The sequence below is a fragment of the Corvus hawaiiensis genome, chromosome 5 (genome assembly GCF_020740725.1).
Source record: "Corvus hawaiiensis isolate bCorHaw1 chromosome 5, bCorHaw1.pri.cur, whole genome shotgun sequence".
In the NCBI taxonomy this organism is placed as follows: domain Eukaryota; kingdom Metazoa; phylum Chordata; class Aves; order Passeriformes; family Corvidae; genus Corvus; species Corvus hawaiiensis.
In genome coordinates this window covers 18294625-18313359 of record NC_063217.1, presented here as the reverse complement: position 1 = coordinate 18313359, position 18735 = coordinate 18294625, and the positions used below count along the sequence as shown (strand labels likewise).

At 38.5% G+C, this 18735-nt stretch overlaps 1 long non-coding RNA gene across 2 annotated transcripts; it reads left to right on the top strand.

Moving 5' to 3' along the window:
- The first annotated feature begins 472 nt into the window (after positions 1 to 472).
- LOC125326589 lies at positions 473 to 12479 on the top strand. Of its 2 annotated transcripts, XR_007203907.1 has the most exons (5): positions 473 to 628; positions 1253 to 1339; positions 5182 to 5294; positions 7250 to 7553; positions 12279 to 12479. It is a non-coding gene; the product is annotated as an uncharacterized LOC125326589 (long non-coding RNA). The 2 variants fall into 2 exon arrangements; XR_007203906.1 differs by lacking the exon at positions 12279 to 12479 and having other exon boundaries at positions 7250 to 7972.
- Positions 12480 to 18735: the final 6256 nt, after the last annotated feature.

The window sequence follows — 18735 nt, the reverse complement described above, 5'->3', positions numbered from 1 at the left end:
AAATAAAAGAAATACAAATCCTTGAAGGGCAGGTGTAAATTGGATAAGCCCAAATCCTACAAGACAAAGAGAATGCAAGAGATATTCAAAGCCAAGAGCCAAAATTTAGGGTTTGTATACCAGAAATGTGTTGTATTATATATCATAAACACATGTGAGAGAACATTAGTTGGGAAGACTTGACTTCAGTGTGTAGTCAAAGAGCTGATGTATTTAAAAAACAGGAAGAAATTCAAGTGTAACACTGAATCAAACTTACAATTGTAGGAATATAGAAGTCATGGGTAGGGCAAGGTACTATTGTCAATCTTGTATATGAAAATGAAACTAGGAAATGTGTCTTTTGTGGACAAATCAAAGCTGATGTTAGACATCACACATACCATCACAGGTACACATGTAAATTTTAGTCCTACATGTCTACAATAGAGTTGTGTGTTTAGAAGCGGCAAATTCATCTATAAATTGAAAAAGTAAACTAGAGAAGCCAGTAAAATAGAAGCTTGAAACTCAGAATAAAAATAAATCAGTTTTCTTATCCTCTAACAGATAGAAATCCTGGAAGGGTAGAAGAAAGGCAGGGGTCCTGCTGTGAGCATGAGGCAGGCTTCATAGATATCTGATGAAGGTAAATGCTGGTATACTAATGAGCCATTTGTGCCTGAAGGACTGATTTTGGAAAGTTAAAGTTATTTATTGTATTTAGCAGAACTCTATAAAGCCTGTAAGGGTTCTGCTGATACTGAGTAGAGGATCTCAGCATCTTTATTCCATTCATGTCTTCATAAATCCACTGTTGATACTGAAACAAATTACACACCTGAAAAAGACTTCATGAGCTTTTTTTGCAACTGGATGGGAGGATCAGTGGTACCTGTCTGTTGTTTTGTTTAATCTGTTCATGAGAACTTACAGTGCTGGCAGCTCCAGCAAACTAATTTCATGAAACCTGGGTTCATAAAAAGTTTCACATTTATCTAGAAAATTTCATTTATTAAAACAATTTATTTTAGAACATTTCTATACTATTCAACTCATCTATCTAATCTATCTTGGATTCTAAACAAGACATCAGTATGCTGAAAGTCCTTTCCCACTTGGTGCCATACCAACATAATAATTTTTCTATACTTCTAGACACGAGTAATAGAAATGTTGAGTGGTGGTATACTGATAACAAAGCTTGTGGAAGTGTAACACTAATATGGCAATAAGCTATTGACATTTCCTCAAAAATACCCATCTTATCTAGATCCTGTGAATACCCTTATCCCTGGAAATAAGCAGAAGGACTGCCTAAGAAGTTGAAAAACTGTGTTCGGTCTTCTTGGTATGTACAGTAAGTAGCTTTTCTATTATACTCAATAGGAGACTACTTTTTTACCTGGTTTGCCTTTGAATACTCACGCCTTTAGTGAATTCTATCTCCTTACACCATAGAATCATAGAATTGTTTAGGTTGGAAAAGACTTCTAAGATCATTTAGTCAAACCATTAACCCAGCACAGCCAATTTCACCACCAAATCATGTCCCTAACTGCTACATCTGCACATCTTTTAAATACCTCTAGGGATAGTCAGTCAACCACGTTCCTGTGCAGCCCATTCCAGTGCTTGAGAGCCCTTTTAGTGAAGAAGTTTTTCCTAATATCCAATCTAAACTTCCCATGGTGCAATTTGAGGACATTTTCTCTTGTCATATTGCTTGCTGCTTGGGAGTAGAATGTACCTTATTATGTGCATTGCAGTTTGTTTCCATGCTTTTCTCATTTTTGGCCCAAAATTTCTGCTGCACTTCTATACTTACTTTCTGAGTAAATTCTTCTGTATATTTGATTTGAAATCTCATGTTCAAATTTATATTCCAGTCAAATTTATGTCCTAGTGCCCTTGCTAGCTTTCCTCTGTGCTTGTCCTGTAATATTATGTCTGAAGCATCTGCTGGTTCTCCTTGAACTTTATTCTCTGTATCACTCGTACCGCACTAGTGTCTTTTTTGAAAGCTATTGGTCTTATTTGTGTTATTCCATCCCAACCATTTTAAACTCTGCCATTCCATGCTCATGCTTATCTCAAGTTCTCTCTTGGTTAAAGCATTTTCAGAAAGTCCATTGCTCCCATTATTTTTATACTTTTTCATATAGAAAATTTTCTCACAAATGCACTGATGGACTTGCTGGACAGCTTGTGTTCTGACATACCAGTTTTGCAATAGATCCTTCAGTAGTTGAATGATCTTTTACTTGTGTGTTATGGTATAATAAAAATGAACCCTCTTGTCTATGAGCCCGGATGAGAAACAGCAATCCCAGTGCCTTGGTAGCACATTGTGGTGGATGATCTTGGCTGGAAGCCGGGTGCCCACCAAGCCGCTCTATCACTCCCCTCCTCAGGAGGGTGAGGCAGGAGGAAATATCTCCACCTCATGGGTGGAGATAAAGGCAGTTTAATACAACAAAATATAAGTCTTTGTGCAGAAGCAAAGGAAAGCAAAGGATTTATTCTCTGTTTCCCATCAGCAAGTGATGTCCAGATACTCCCTGGGAAGCGGGCTTCAGTACATTTAATGGAGGTCCTGGAAAGAAAATGTCATAATAATGAATGCTCCTCTTCCTCCTCCCTTCTCTTAGATTTTCTATCTGAGCAGACACCATTTGTTCTGGAATCCCTTTGGTCCCTGTGGGTCAGCTGTCCTGGCTATCTCCTCTCCCAAGACCTTGCCTACCCCCAGCCTTCTGATGAGGAAGGAATGTTGGAGAGAAAGTACTGATGCTGTGGGAGCACTGCTCAGCAGTACCCAAAACACTGGTGTGTTACCAACATCCTTCTAGGTACCAGTGCACAGCACAGAGATATGAGGGCTGCTGCGGAGAAAATTAACTCCATCTCAGACAGAACTGATACACATATACATGCATTCAAAAGGAAAAGAAAGGAAAATTACTTCTGATTGATGTAGTAGAGAAAATCAGACCGTATTTCCTTTTATAAAAAATACAGTCTAGTAGTATCCACATGCAATTTGGCTTGAATATGAATTTTGTAACATTGTCTTGAAAATTATCATTGTGTATTCTGTGTTCTTGGATAGTGATTAAGCTTGCACGCAAAAACCTACTAAATTCTATTTTTGACATTTATTAAAAGCCAAGGATATTACTGAAGTCCTGACATACATGGTCCTTCAGTCCTTAAATTGCTAAAAATCACACTAGCAAGATTCATGACTTACACCAGTATTGTAATTATTGCTGCTAATTTTCCTCAGACCTGCTATTGACGAAGTATATGGACCAAATTAACCTCTACAATCAGTTATATTCTCTCACTCTGTTTCTCTGAAGGCGGATGTGAACCATGCTGTAATGTATTTCATAAATGGGCATTTGTCAGATAGAATTTGCAATTTAAGCACTGGCTGACAGTTTGAGACTTAGAAAAATTGGAGTAGATCCATGGATTCAGTTTTAAGTTTTTAAAGTGACAGTAATCGAGTCTCATAGTTGTAGTATTGAGTATACAGAGAAAAATAGAAGCATATGTGCACACAAACAGAACAGTTGTTCTTAAAGTCTTAGATCTACTAAAGCAGTCACCTTGAACAAAAGTTAACAGCTATAGCTAGTAAGGCATTTTACAACCTCTTGCTCCTTCACTTAGTCTTGACTACAGACTGGGAGAAGACACCAACTAATGTTATAGCTTGGTGGAAGAAAAGACCAGGTAGAATAAATAGCAGAAAACCTTCTCTGATTTTTTCTCAATAGAGAGCATATCCATACAAACAAAAAATTGATTTGTTTGTTTTGGGGATTTTCCCCCCAAAGCTAAAATAATACAAGACAGGATTGCAAGGCATTTCCTCAAAGGAAAACATATTTTTAAAATCCTACAGACTTCTTCCTACATTATCCTTAAGAAAGTCTATCATCCAAAAGGAGGAAGTGTCTGTATATAAGCACTTAAAATCTATTTCTTAATCCTTTCCCAGACATATAAATGCTTTGGTGATACATTCACTAGTAGCAGGATGTATGGCACTCCTCCAGTACTTGTGTTGACCTGGCTAACCCATCATTTTACACTGTTCAGTTATTTCACAATAATTTTTTCCTCAGGGGTTCTGGTCTACCAATAATAATAACAGGCTTACAGGGTTTGATTTCTTTAGATAAGGATTGTGTGGGATTCTTTGCTTAGATTTCACCTAAATTCATTAAGAAATACTTTAAAAATTAAAACAGACCAACACTAGGCACAATCTTTTTGCAGAGCTAGCAGCAATGAGCTACTTAACCATAACTTCGATAACTGCTTCTCCTGCAGCTGTGCTTCAGTCTGCCTTTAAACTCTTAATGCAAGAATACATACATTTGCTTTTGGTGACAGTATGAGAAATGGAATACATAAACCTGCTTTCAGCAGAGAATTTGCCACAAGGTTCTTAAGCCTTCATTGGCTATTTTGTAAGTTCAAGTAGTTTGAGAACAGTGGCAGAAAAATCTTTTCAAAACCATTTTCCTAACTCTAACCCAATTGTTTAATGCCAAATGTAGTTCTAATCAACTTCATTTTTTACCCCTTTTTTCATACCTGAAATCTAAAGTAAATGAGGACAACAGGAGAAAGAATTCATTATGTACATATTAATGCTCTGAAGTCAGGAAACAGGATTAATCATACCCAAAATACCCAGAAGAAAGTGTGTTTATAATCCCTGTACCAGTCTCTGGAAATCTCTAATTGGGGAAGAAATTCTATACAAAATCTTTGCCCCTGAATTGACTGAATCAGGGCTCTAGGGGAAAAACAACATGATTAGCTTTGGCAGTTGGACTCAGCTGAGTGTCTAACTAAGAAAACAGATTCCCTTAAAGAATATTGCTGCTCTTGGCCTAACTCAGAGCACACCTCTAACTGTGGCATGGACATCCTGACAGAAATCGTGAATCTTATCCAGTGTGATTTTGAGTCACAAAAAAGGCTCAGAGGTTGATTTTTGCCTTTCTGTTCCTAGGAGAGTCACAGTAATCCCAGTTACCTATTAACAACTTTCTCCTTATTTTAGCATAGACTTCAGATATCTAAATCCTGAGGGGGTTTTTCCTAGTTTTTAAGAAGAAACCTTTCCCTGTTTTTTCCCCTCTAACATGCTAGTCCTCATGGTTGGTTCTCTTGTAGCAATCTCTTCATCTGACCAGACTGTAACTAGGAAATTTAAGAGGTGAAAAGTGCACAAAATTAATTTTACTACATAGACTTGGAAACTATCTCCATTCTCCAGCAACTGTCTGGTAAGTTCTGTGGCTTTTGTGCTCTGTCCAAGAAACCTGGGATGGTAGCTGAATATCACTGAACACACAGATGTTTGTGATGGCTGTGTTGGCCTGACAGAAAACGGAAAAGCTGCTGAAATTATCTAAATGGAACCAACCTAAGTCCAAGGAGTGCAGCACCAATCATGTCCTCCTGCTCTGTTCTGCTTGTCTGTTCTGCTTTCACAGTGGTGGTAAAATACATAAGAAGCTGTGGAGGAAGAACTGGAGAGGAGATCTAGGATTGTGAAGGACAAAGTTGAGTGAGTCCACCACAAGATAACAGTGCAAATTCTTTAAATAGATTAATAATGGTGAAGTAAGATGTTTTTAAAGAATCCTGCTGGGATGAAAAAGTTGTGTAGAGTGGGTAAAGTCAGGGTAAGGACAAAAATTGAAAAAAACATTATCTCTGAAGATGGTTGAGCAAAAGCAGGGACAACTTAGAAAGTTTGTGAGTAAAACAGATGCCTGAAAAAGACAAAAAAAAAAAGCTAAAGGCATACCAAAGGAACAGAGAATACTTCCATGAACTCTCTTATAATGTGAAAATCTGAATAGCTATATTTTCTGGCCAGGCAAATGTATGCAAATATATGTAAATGTCATGCAGATTGTATCTTCAGCTTTTTTGATGCCCAAAGTAGTCAGGTCTATAATATAGTTATCCAGAGGAATCAGTGAATTCTTGCTGGCGAGGCAGAAGCGTTTGGGTATGGATGGAGATCAAGTAGTTTTTCTTCCAATTCTACTTTAATGACTGAAGCAGAGTGGATAACTCTCTGAATTAGGCCATGTGCTAACTGGAAATCATCTGTAAAAAGGATCAGAGAAGCCATGTATCTATGCATTGAAATAAAGGGATATATGTCTTCTGTTAGGAATTCCAAACCATGAGACAGTTGCTATAAATCACACTTTAATTTTTGTGATTCATATAAGGAGTCACCAGGGATTTGGGGAAAATCTATCCAGAATTGAATATCTGTACCTTGTAAAATTAGCTAATATATATATTACATTCATTTGAAATATTTTTTTGCAAGCAGATAGTGTACACTGGGCAGTGCAAACCATAATTCTCGACTCTACAGTGGATTTCTATTTAGTTATTTTATATTTCTGTTTAAGTATTATTACCTGAGTTTTCACATTGCATATGGCTTTTTGATGAATCCTGAAAAGACAACTGAGTGCCAGCATTTGTCCTTCAACAGACAAAGAGGCTCAAAGACAGGAGAGGCAAGAAGATAACAGTGGCTACTGTTTGTGGAACATTCCCAAGCATTTTTTGCAAATAGTTGCTCAAATGAATGAGCTGTAATTAACTATTCACATCCTTTTGTGTTTGCTTTCCACAAATATTCCAGCATATTGGTTTATTGGCATGAATGATCAATGCAGTGATGACTTTGCATTTGTAATTATTATTATTTTTACTAGCAGGCAGATTCTGAGAGATATCCTCAACCAATTAGGAAAAAACCACATGACTCTTATGTCCAATAGCAAAAGTCCCTTCTGAATTTCTAATATCAGATACTTTGATTAAACTGCCATCCAATAACCTGCTATGAAAAATATTTATAGAAATTATTTAACAAAAAATCTGATAATTGCATGTGAAAATTACAAATAGAAAATTAAGCAAAAGGCCCCTCATCACAAATGAAGTATTATGCACCCAGTTCTGTTGCTGATATATTACTTTCTCTAGTATTTCAGCTATATAATCATGTTTTATAGAAACCTGAACTGCCCAGCAACTGGGTGACTCAAGGTAATTCAGTGACTGTATTTCATCATTACATCCAGAAAGTAAAGTGCAACCAACAGTTAAGTTCAGCCCTGATGGTATCAGGGAAGTCTGAGTTAAGCTGTAACATGCTATTTCACCTTGACTGAATCTTCATCATCTTATCTTTATCTTACAGGTCCCCCACCAACTGACAGAAGTTAAGATGCTGGACTGAGAGGCAGTGGTTCCATGTGTGAAACAAGCTTTGCATTGCTGAATTTACAATAACAGAAGACATTCAGTTTTCTGTTCTGTTTACAGAGTAATGTCTCAGAGAGGAGGAAATGCAGTGCCCCATTTTGGAGTATATGTTTTCCTAGCTAACACAAGCACAATGCAGTTTCCTCTGGAGATGCAGCACATCCCAGGAGCACCTTCCTATACTAAACCCATTTCAGACTACTCAATACCACACATCAAGGGAGTTTCAGCTAAACCCTGTAAGTGCTGGATTTTTTAGTTTTGGTTTAGCCCCTCATTATCAAATCTGTAGCTGTCTCAGGAAGTTTTGTCACATCTACCTTCTCTTTATTATGGAACAGCAGTATTCTCCCAATTGTTAAGGTTGCACCTAGCTTTTAAAGTCCTATATTTGCCCTTCTTTAACTTTGGCTTAGAAATTGGTTTGGCCTTAAAATTTCCATACTTTGAAGGAAAAGAAGGATAATTAATTTTCTTCAAACAGTGTATAATCAAACTATTTTTAATTTAGAGGTCAATTAAAAATTACCCTGATTGAAAATTTACTTATTTAATATTTTGCTACCTCTAACTCAAAAGCTGCTTATTATAACCTCGTAAAACTTTTCCTGCACTTAGATCCTTTTGATAACTCTTAGGCTTCTTAATTAAAAATAAAACCTCCAAACTGCAATTTTGAGAGTATAGTACATTTTTCCTGCGGATTACCTTTGGCCACACTCTTGTGCCTTTATTTCAGCAGATACTTTTGTTTTCTGTTGGATTCAGTAGGAAAAAATGTGGTGGTTCATTGGTTCATTCTGCAAGAACAAAAATGTTTCTTGAGAAGAAATAATAAGGTATCTTCACCATATGTGCAACAAGAAAAAAAAAAGATAAATTGTCTAATTTCTTAATGGTTATTTGATAAAGAAGAGTGTGGTGGTTTGACCTTCATTGGATGCCACATGTCCCCAAGCCGCCTTACCCCCTACCCCTTCCCAGCTGGCCAGGGGAGAGAAAACAAGATGGAAAATGACTCATAAGTTGAGATCAGGCAATTTGCTAAAGGAAAAGCAAAAGTTAAATGCACACAAGCAAAGAAGAAAACAAAAAAAAAAGGTTTTTTTCTCCTTCCCATCAGTGAGCGATGTAGAGCCACTTCCTGGGAAGCAGGGTTTCAGCACGTGTAGTGGTTGCTCCAGAAGGCAAATATTGTAAATAATGAATGCCCCCCTTTCCTCCTCCTTCCCTTAGCTTTTATATATGAGCTGATGTCACATGGTATGGAATATCCCTTTGGTTAATTTGGATCAGCTGGCCTGGTTGTGCCCCCTCTCAGGATCTTGCCCACCACTAACCTACTGATGGGGGGCAATGCTGAGAGACAGCGCTGATGCTGTGCCTGCTCGGCAGTACCCAAAGCACTGGTGTGTTACCAACACCTTTCCAGCTACCAAAGAAAAGCACAGCACTGTGAAGGCTACTATAGGAGAATGAGCTCCATCTCAGCCAGACCCAACACACAGAGCCAGGCAGATCCTGTAAAAATCAGTAAGGATTTTTTTTTATTACCATGTTCTCTGCATCATTATATCAACCCATGTGAGTAATGTGCTCCTGGAATGAACCTTTTGATGATTCCCATTCACCAAACCTACCCGTGTCCTGCTCTGTCCAGGTGTCCTGGCTGGAACTAGTCATAAGGGAGGACACCTGAGAAATGCAATGTGAATGCCAGATACTCAGTGCCTGCTGCTTCTTCTCATAGGTCTGCTCTAGTTGTATCACTCTACTTGTTTCCCTTGATGTAGCCAGAAGACTACAAAGCTCTTTGTGAAAGATGAAAGTAGCTGCCACGAGAGCAGCAGCACATGCAGAAGATGGAGAACACAGGGAAGCTCATCACTGTGGGCCCAAGTTAGCAATCAGAAAATGCAGGCAATTAACAAGGAAAGTTAAAAGGCATATAAAAAGAATTTATTACTGATGGGATGGAGAATGAATATTTTAACTAAATCAGAAACAAATGAAATCCTTCAAATGGCACAGATCCAGAACTTGACCAGGATTGCAAAATTGTCAATCACTATGCAGGAAAAACAGAAGTATTAATCATTAGCATGATGTATTCATCTCTTACAGTGATTAATTAAGTACTTTCTATTCTACTAGTAACTGGGGAGGATGTGAAACAAAAACCATTAAGCATTTTAGAATCTACTGTGCCCAATAACTTGCACCCAATAGTATTACAGAATTGGTTTAGGAGCTCTCTGAATATTAATGTTGATTTTGAACAAATCTTGATTTCTGGTGGAAAAGTGCCACAGGATTAGTAAAGAGTGCTGCTGTTTTAAAAAGAGTGAAATGAGATGATATGAGGAGCTAAAAGCTACTTAGTCTAATATCAGCTTCTCTTAAAACCATGGAAAGGGCTTGTATGGGACACAATCAGAAAAAAGTTCAGATTTTAGCATGAATAATGCCAGTTAATGTGGTCTTATGGAAAATAGATCTTTTCAAGAAAATGTGCAAACATTTTCTCTTAAGATCAGCTAAGTCTGGGTGATAAAGTGTTGACATAATATACTTAGATTTCTGTGATTAATTTAACCACATGTATGTTACATTACAAATTTTAAAAATAGTGCTGTATAGCCTCAGTACAGATCAGTGTAAGAAACTAATGAAATAGGTTAAAAAATCTAAATCATAAAGCATAGTTAGGAATTGCAAGTGTGATCCAGTATAAAATGAAGGCATTTGTAACTCTTGCATAGAACTTTAGGAGTCATCTTGAATCAGTATTATCTGATATGTTGTATTCTCCAGGACTCTAGGATGATTATGAGGGAGGCCTTCAGAGAAACCTAAGGGTAGGGATGTCTGAAAATTTGTGACACAATAGCTCTCTCTAACTGAGTCTGGCTGAAATAAAGGCTGTTTCTATCAGCTGTTACCCCTGAAAATTCTGGGTACCACTATTGCTGTCTAGCACTCTCTTTATGAATCCACTTCAATTATTATCCCCAGAGATTTCCTCATTTTCAGGTTCTTACTGCAAATTATATGAAACAGCGTATCTTTTTTCCATTTTCCTCTTTCTAATTGCTTTTCCTCTCCCTTTGTGTGGGTGTTTTATAAGACATACATTCACTTTAGCCTTCATTACAGTTTGTAAATTTGACATCCATTTTTTCATGGTCAACAACCCCAGTGACTTCCATCTTTTTTCATAAGAGCACTTTTTAATGCTCTTGATCATTCCCATTGTCCTTCACTGAACCCTCTCTAAATCAGCATTATTGTTTATAAGATGGAGTCACTGGTACTGCACACAGTATTTCAGATCAGACTATAGCATTGGCAGTTTAATCCTTTCTCTATTAGTTCTCATTCTTTATGCATCTTAATATGTTTGCTTATCTTGTGCAGCTGCACATTAAGCAGAAGTCTTTACTGAAGTAATTTACAAGGATAACTAGGTCCCTTTCTAAAGTTGGTACGCTAATTTAGAGCTCTGTGAGGTGTTGAGTAATTAATATTTTTTCCACCTGGTATACCTTACTTTGCTTTTGTTGATAATTCGTCAGAGTGAGTAGGTCACACAGTTCTGTTTGTTTCAGAACTTGCACACAAACATCTCTGAACTTACACTGAACTATTTTTTATCCCTTGCAAATTTTGCTGCCTCACAGCAATTCCCGCTTCCTTGATGATTAATAAATAAGTGGATGAGCAGGAACCTTGGGGCCCACTGCTGTTATCCTTTGACATGATGAAATTGACCATTTAATCCTGCCCTTCACCTCCTTTTCCTCCACCACTTCTTGATCCATCACTACTTAGCTTCCTTCATAGCTTCTTGCAAAGAATTTTGTCAGTGGCCCAGAGAGGTTAGAATAAATTATTCCAGCTGCTCTTCTTTATTAACATATTCAAGGAGTTCTAGGAGATTAGCACAACAATATTTCCCTCTGCAGGAACTGTGCTGATTGGCCCCTATTTGGCCATGGTCTCCCAAGTGTTTTGCTACTTTGTTTTAAATTATTATTTCAACTAATTCATAGTGTTCACTCATAAGACTTCCTGGTCTATTATTCCCCAAAACCTCTTTGAATATCTAAGTGCTTAAAGGCCATTTCCATATTCGTTCTGGTGTTCTTCTGTATATTTATCAATTACCTGCAGGTAGCACTGTACCTTTTATGGTGTAATTTCCAAGTAATGGTTTGATGGTAAAACTAAAACTGATGAGGCAAGCTGTAAGCACCTAAGAATGTGTATTTTGGGTAGATAAGTAGAGTAAAAGCAGCTTGTAATAGGAAGTGTTATTGTTACTGAATGTATCATCCTTACTCATCTTGTTCTTGTGAGTACTTTGGTACCTGGGCCCAAACTTCGGAGAGAACAAAGAGGCTGAGACAGAAACTCATACCTTAAATAAGGTTTGAAACAAAAAGCACTCAAAGAGCTGAAATACAAAATCCTTAGCAGGGCATTAAGGAAGCTTAGTCTGTCTTCTATTTTCAGATGAACATGTGATTTAACTGTGTTCAACAAATATGTCAAAGGAGAAGTGTTATTTCTGATCTTTAGAAATGGAGCCCAAAATGTCATGCAGAGGTGCTGATTATGACTGGCAGCAAAAGGGATATAAAGAAGAGTTAGTGGATGCTTTTTTAATCACAAGGCTTATTGGGCTGTGAAATACTTTGGCAATTGGTGGAATTTCACTCACTTGAAATCTTAAAGCCAAGAGCAAATTTCCTGGTAAAAGATATGTTGAGAAAGAAGTTAAAGGTTATACAGAAGTTACCAAGACAAATTGTTGGCATGTAAATCTATTTGTTATCACAAATATTATTATTTACTACTTACAGTATATGGCACATAGCTAATCAGTTCTGTCAGTGGGCTACATTCTCACTGGCTTGCTTTTTCTTAGCAGCTCAGCAACTCATTTTGGTTTCTTTAAATAGCTCAGCAAATCAGCAAATGGAGCCTGTCTGTGAGGCTTAACTTGATCTATGTCGAGGTATCAGGACTTGGAGGAAGCCCCTCGGGGGGTAGGCAGCTGGAAAGAAGAGAAGCTTTCAAGTGCTGAGAGGAGATGGGACCAAGTGTCCTGCTCTGAAGGTGAGGTCCTCACCAAATGTGTGTGGAGAGGATCCTGAGTAGCTTTGGGTGTGGCTGTGTATCTGCTGCCTTTATCTACTCTACTTGACCTGTGTATATCCTCATGCCGTCCCCTCATCACATCTGAAGGTGGAATATATCACTAAGAGAAGGAAAGAGCTGCTGAGCTCAGCACAGCATGCCCCCCCCCCCCCCCCCCCCAATATGTCATTTCACTATTAAGGTATGCATCCCCAGTCATAAATATCTGTATTAGACACTCACAGTGGTCTCCAGGGGCTATCAGGTTGACTCAGTTGAGACTGTAAAGTACACTTAAATCCCCACACCTCCAAGTGTTATGTGGATCTAAAATCTGAGAACTTGCCAAAATTTAAAATAGAAGTGTGTCAAAATGTAGAAAACTGGGTTCTGAATTATGAGGCAGCATTTGGAAAAGTGTTGGTCAGCCTCAACTGCAGCACAGGTATCAGGAAAGACATATCAAATTCTGAAAATTCGCTGACCTTGAAAGGAAAGTTGTCTCAAGTCGGCTCTCAGCTTGTCATTTTCACAAATAGTCTAATAAACAAGTTGGTTGGCATGAAACAGACAAATTGTATATTCCTACCTTTGCTGTAGTCCTGAAGAACTGAAACATGGATTGTGGTTACCAGCTGTGCAAGACTACTTGTGTAATTGACCCAAATGGTTAACCTGAGAGCTACAGATTAATAAGCATTCTCAGTTTATAAATGCATTTTGGGTTTAGATTTACTGAGTAAAGTCTGAATTATTTATCCAGATCTCAGCTGCATGATTCAAAATACTCTGCAGAACTAATGATGGCTAATTGTATTCTTTGTTTACACCTGCCACTTGTTTCTAAAACAATAAGAAAAAGAAAAATATGTTTCAATAAATAATAATATCCTGAGGCCAGCACACTTAAGTTTGGTTTTTCACTTAGGCATGTACCTTTTCAGCCACTTTTTATTGATTTAAGATATGCTTAAAATACAGATTTGGTAGCTTCTACCCTGTCCATAAGCAGGTAAAATGCTGCAGCACTTTGTGACCATAATTCAAGTACATGTGTTGATGATATATTCTTAGAATGACTAACTGGCAAAGTAGGACTAGACTTAGTTTGTTCTCCCCTCCACTGCCCTAAGCATTTGCTTAACTCCATCACAGTCTCCCTGTTTCAACTGAAGAAAATTTCTTTTTTATGAGAATACTTCTTTCAGAAAAGGTCTCAAAGTTCAATCTCAGTGAGGGTCTAAGCATCACAAGTTGACAGTCCACGATGATCTTCCTCATAGTATGTCAGTCTGGGAAGATGGCAGGCACACGGTACTCCAGTGGGATGCTGCTTTCTTTGTCCTGGTCTGCCTCCATTTCAAATAGACATAATGAGAAGAGAAAAAGAGGAAGCAAGTGCTTGTTGTCCATCAGAAATGCAAGTGAGACTGATATTTTCAGTCTTTCATGTGGGTGCAGTGTGCTCAGATGATTTTTTGGCACAGCCCTCAAGTTCCAGCCAGTTTTAGGACTGCAAATCATCATGCAAAACACCACGACTCTGAACCTGATCTTGACCTAATATTTCCAATGAAATAGAGCACCAGCATAAACCCCAGATTTTTGGCTAGGTAGTAACTCTAAGTCATATTTTGCACAGGAAGAGTAGGTTAACTTGCCCACTGCTTTAGACAAGTTAGACCAATATCCTTATGTGGATTTAAGTCCACATTGAGAATGATAGAACTAAAGTGTCTTAATACCTGCATTGCAGCTACACTTTCAAATAACTTGGCTTTTCAGTTCACTAGCAGGTCATGGGCCACTGATCACCAACACTGCTTGTGTGTGTTATTTTGCCCTTGCATTATTCCTTGGAACGAATTAAATATTTTTTCTTCAAGATCTAATTTGGGTGAAACGTGAGAGAGCTTCCCTCAAGTAGCAGGTCACTGCAGGCCATGTAGGGTTTGCCCTGGGTTTGCCTCATATCTTTTTACAAAACCTTGCAAATTTATCCAAGGCAATAAATCTAATGCCTGAGAACAGAAACACTGCCAGAAACATCACTTTAGTGAGCTGTGACAGTTCTCAGGTTTAGGTACTTTAAAGTGAAAAACAGAGACCAAAAAAAGTTGTGTACATGAAGGCCACCACTTGGAACCAAGAGGGTACATGGGATCATTGTCTAGTCAGTGTCCCTGTTCTAGAAGGAGCTAAACCAGAGCAACGTGAAATGTACAGTCTGTCACTTAACCTGTGGCCAAGGGACCATTGGCCAAGAAAGATGACTACCAAGGTAGGTGCAGTTTTTGAGATGGTGCAACTTTGTCTTGGATCATTATCTTTGAAATGGGACTGTCACACTTTCCAAACTCACAGGAATGTGAGAACGGAAACACTGTGAAGTACACTTGTAAAAGCAAGTAAGTCCATTAGTCAAAGGTGGAGTGAAATACGAAAGATTTGTCCCTTTAGAGACAATCATCTCCAATTTACCCACTGAACTTTCAGAGCCTGGATATATTGTTAGAGCACAGAAAACCCTTGGGTCAGTCTGTGCGTTTCCTAGCACAGTGTGATATTTGTGCTGGCACAGATGGTTCTGTGGCACTGCTGCAGCCTGGGAAGCTGTTCAGGAGCACCTGCCCAAAGAGGAATGACATACAGTTAGGGACAAGGTGTGGCAGCAAGGCAGGAGGGTGCCACAGGACATGTGCTCTTCTGAACCCTGATGGCTGTGATTGCCTGAGCTGGCATGGAGTGAGAGCTAAGGGCAGCCAGGCTGGGGTGTCAGAGGAGTTCTGCAAATGCAAGTGGTAAGGGTGTCACTCCTTCCCATGAAAATGCTTTCTGTCTAAATCTCAGTCCATGAAGTAAAGAGTGCTGTTATAGATGAGTTGCCCAGTGGAAACTAAATTAAACTACTCTGGAGATCGTAGGAATGAAAGATTTCATTTCCTAGAAAAACTGATTTAAAAATGCTTATCCTACCCCTCTGTCCATCTATCATAGGTAATTCCAGCTGCCTATCACTGTCACTACCAGCCCTGTATTGGAAATCTCTTTATATCAACTCATCTCACATGATATTATCAAAGGGTTCAACAAAAGCAGATCCTAGGAGCAAAAAAAAAAGCTCTTTGAGCTCTGCAATTACCTCTGATTTTAGCCAGATTAAAATTATAGAGAAGAGTTGAATTTTAATTATCTTGAAATTCTGGCATAAAGGCCTAATTATGATGTTTTTGTTTTGAATGCATTTCATAAGCAGGTGATATAAATAAATTCCTGAACAGAGGGCTCTGTAGAGGAGTAGACAATGGGAGCTTTGGCACTCCAAGCGTACTGATTGAGTGAGGCTTCACAGATGCATGATTTGTATTTTACTGTGGTCTCATTAAACACTTTTTGAATACATATAATATTAAAATGTATTCCCTTAAGCAATAAGCAAAAGACAATTCATAAGGGATATACAAAGGAAAACTTTCTTTTTCATCAAAATTCAGTAATTAAAAAAATTTCTAGTAAGATTTACTATTAGGTGTTTTGCTAGCTGCTACTGTCTTAATGTAGAAGCCAAAGGAATATACACCTGGGTGAGAAAGTACTTAAATTTTTCTTCTGTTTTTCCTTAAATATTTGCATTTAGATAGTACTCCTGTAATATGAGAAATTTTGCAGAAAACTAGAATTTCATACATTGCAAGGAAAAGGGAGATAGAAAGGTGCATCAAAGACAAGCAAAGAAGCAAGGGAGAAAAGAGAAAGATGGACTTATAAAAAATTAGGAAGCAAAGCGGACACTAATAAGAGGGCACAGATATGGCAAAGGGAAAGTTTGAAGAAAATGAGACAAAAAGTCACATATTTTCAATGTCACATATTTTAATACACTGAAATGACATTGAAATACTTTGATTTCTTTTTTCTATTATTAAAAATATTGGAAAGGGGAGAGACATGGAGAGAATGAAAGAGCTTATATTTCCTTTAATTCACTCTTTAAAGGAAATGAAATCTCAAACACTGGCATATTGTAGCCAGACTCCTGGCATTGCAACACCTTGTTCATGATGCAAAAATGTTGTGGCTCATCCAGAGAATCATCTGAGTCTCTACCTGCCTGGGATTAGACCCAGGCAAAGGCCTGCAATATGTTTGCTCACCTTTTGGCACTAGGAAATGCAGAGGACTGAAATACGACTTCTCTAAGCGTTTTCATTTCACATCACCCTCTGCAAAAGCATATTTTGCGTGGCATTGGCAAATTTGCCAGCATCCCAGTTGCCGTCCAGTTCTTTCTAGAAAGAGTCTTCTCTAAACTGCAGCAGTAAATGCCTTAAAGATCAATTTGGGCTTTGTCTGCACCAAAGAGCTGCACCACTGCACTGGTGGCAGGGAAGCAGTTTAGAAATAAATGCGTCAAGCTTTAGTCAGCTGCTCACCGAAAAAAACCCCAACAAAAACCAGCAGGACATTTAAAAAGTCACCTCCTGTTCTTTTCTATCTAGAGGAGAATACAAGCCTCCTAACAGCAACAGCAGGTATTTCTTACATGCTTCAGTGCAAAGTCAACCAATTGGGCTTAAATGTCCTTTTTTTGCAAAGTGCATCAGTAACACACATAAAGACCCTTCCCTCTGGTGTGCTGTGAGCAGCAGCCTCTCTGCCAGAGCACCAGGAGCAGGCAGCTGAGGCAAGGTGGCACTGCAGGCAACAAGCTAAAGCTTCCCTGCCTGGTTCCACAGCAGGCACCACTGGCCCTCACAGCATGTTCCTGCCAGCTGAGTTGAAGCATAATACAGGACTTTTCCTGAATTACCTGGCATCAAAAGTAGGGATGCTGTTAATCATTTTGCTATCCCCCTGTACCTATTCTATGTCTTTTGTCTCAGCCCTCAGCACAGTGGCCTCTGAGGACTGGGTGGCTGTAGCTGTTCAGCCCCAGCTATGCCAGTGCAACCAGTGTGGCCACAGCAGCTCACTACTGACCTTCTCCTAGAGATTATTCCTCCTCCTCCATCCCCCTCAACTCAGCCCCCGTCACCTGACTCTGTTGCTCATTTAATCACTCCCTAACGTTTTTCTGTGAAGATGAGCCAGATTGGTTCACACTATTTAAATAGCAAGGCTCGCTTATCTGACTTGCTGTAACCAAAATGGGTGAGGGAGAATGCCATAAGAAGCAGATCCAAGGGGAATATTTTCTGGTAGAAGAGTTATAATGGACAAGCTGGGATCACTAAAAGCCTTCCCCTAACAGATATTTAACAAAGTACAGCTCTGCTGACATTTTATAGAGATATCAGGTACAGACTGAAGAGCAAGATACAGAACAAAAGTGACGAATGAGCTATTCTGCATTCTCTGAACATGAATTAGAGAGGCTAAAGTACGTAGCCTGCTGATGGACAAGCTATGCCAAAGAGCACTATAAACTGCCTGAAACACTTATGTGAAATTGAGCTATTGTACAGTAATTTGAAGGCTAGAGTGCAGAAAGAAAGAGATTTTACATGTATTTATAAAATTTAAACATTTGGACTAAGAATATTTTTTGGACAATGTAAGACCTTTTGAGAGGTGCTACCCTCCATTATTAGAGAAACAGTTTTTTTGTATTTGTTTAAAATATTAGTGTTTCTGGGTAGGAGAAGGAACTAGAGAAGCCCCAAGGTATAGTCATCCCTTCCGTTTTTTCCCCTCTAATTCTGAAACAGCAAACTGCTTATCATATATTCACTTTTTCTAAAGGCAGAGAGCAAGATGCAGCACAGGGAGTGAAAAAAAAAAATAGCACTAAAGCCTAAGGTTAGCCTAAGGTAATCCTAGAACTCTGACTAGCCATGGCACTGTGTGTTTTGATGAGGAGAATGCACACTGGTCAGTACTGGCAGATTGTAGAGTGTGTATATATTGGGGCCTGCTTGACCTAAAACTTAAACTGGCATCAAATACCTCAGTTAGAAATTCTACCCCACCCACTTACCTTATTACTATTAATTTGCCCCCTATCTATGGCACTTCAGTGCAGACTATCATAATTTAGTATTGAAATACAGTTATGCATCAGAGGGATAGTCTCATTCCAATTTTTGTATTAGAGATGTAGGCAAATATGTCTCAATATAGAAGACATGCAGGTACACAACTGTGATACTCTTAACTCTATCCCAACCCCTCATGAATGAGGACATCTTATTTTCTTCACACCCACCACCTACAAGAATAATAGCAAAAGGCAGTCTGAAAATCTTCTGTCTTCATAAATTTTGTACACGGTATTCCAAT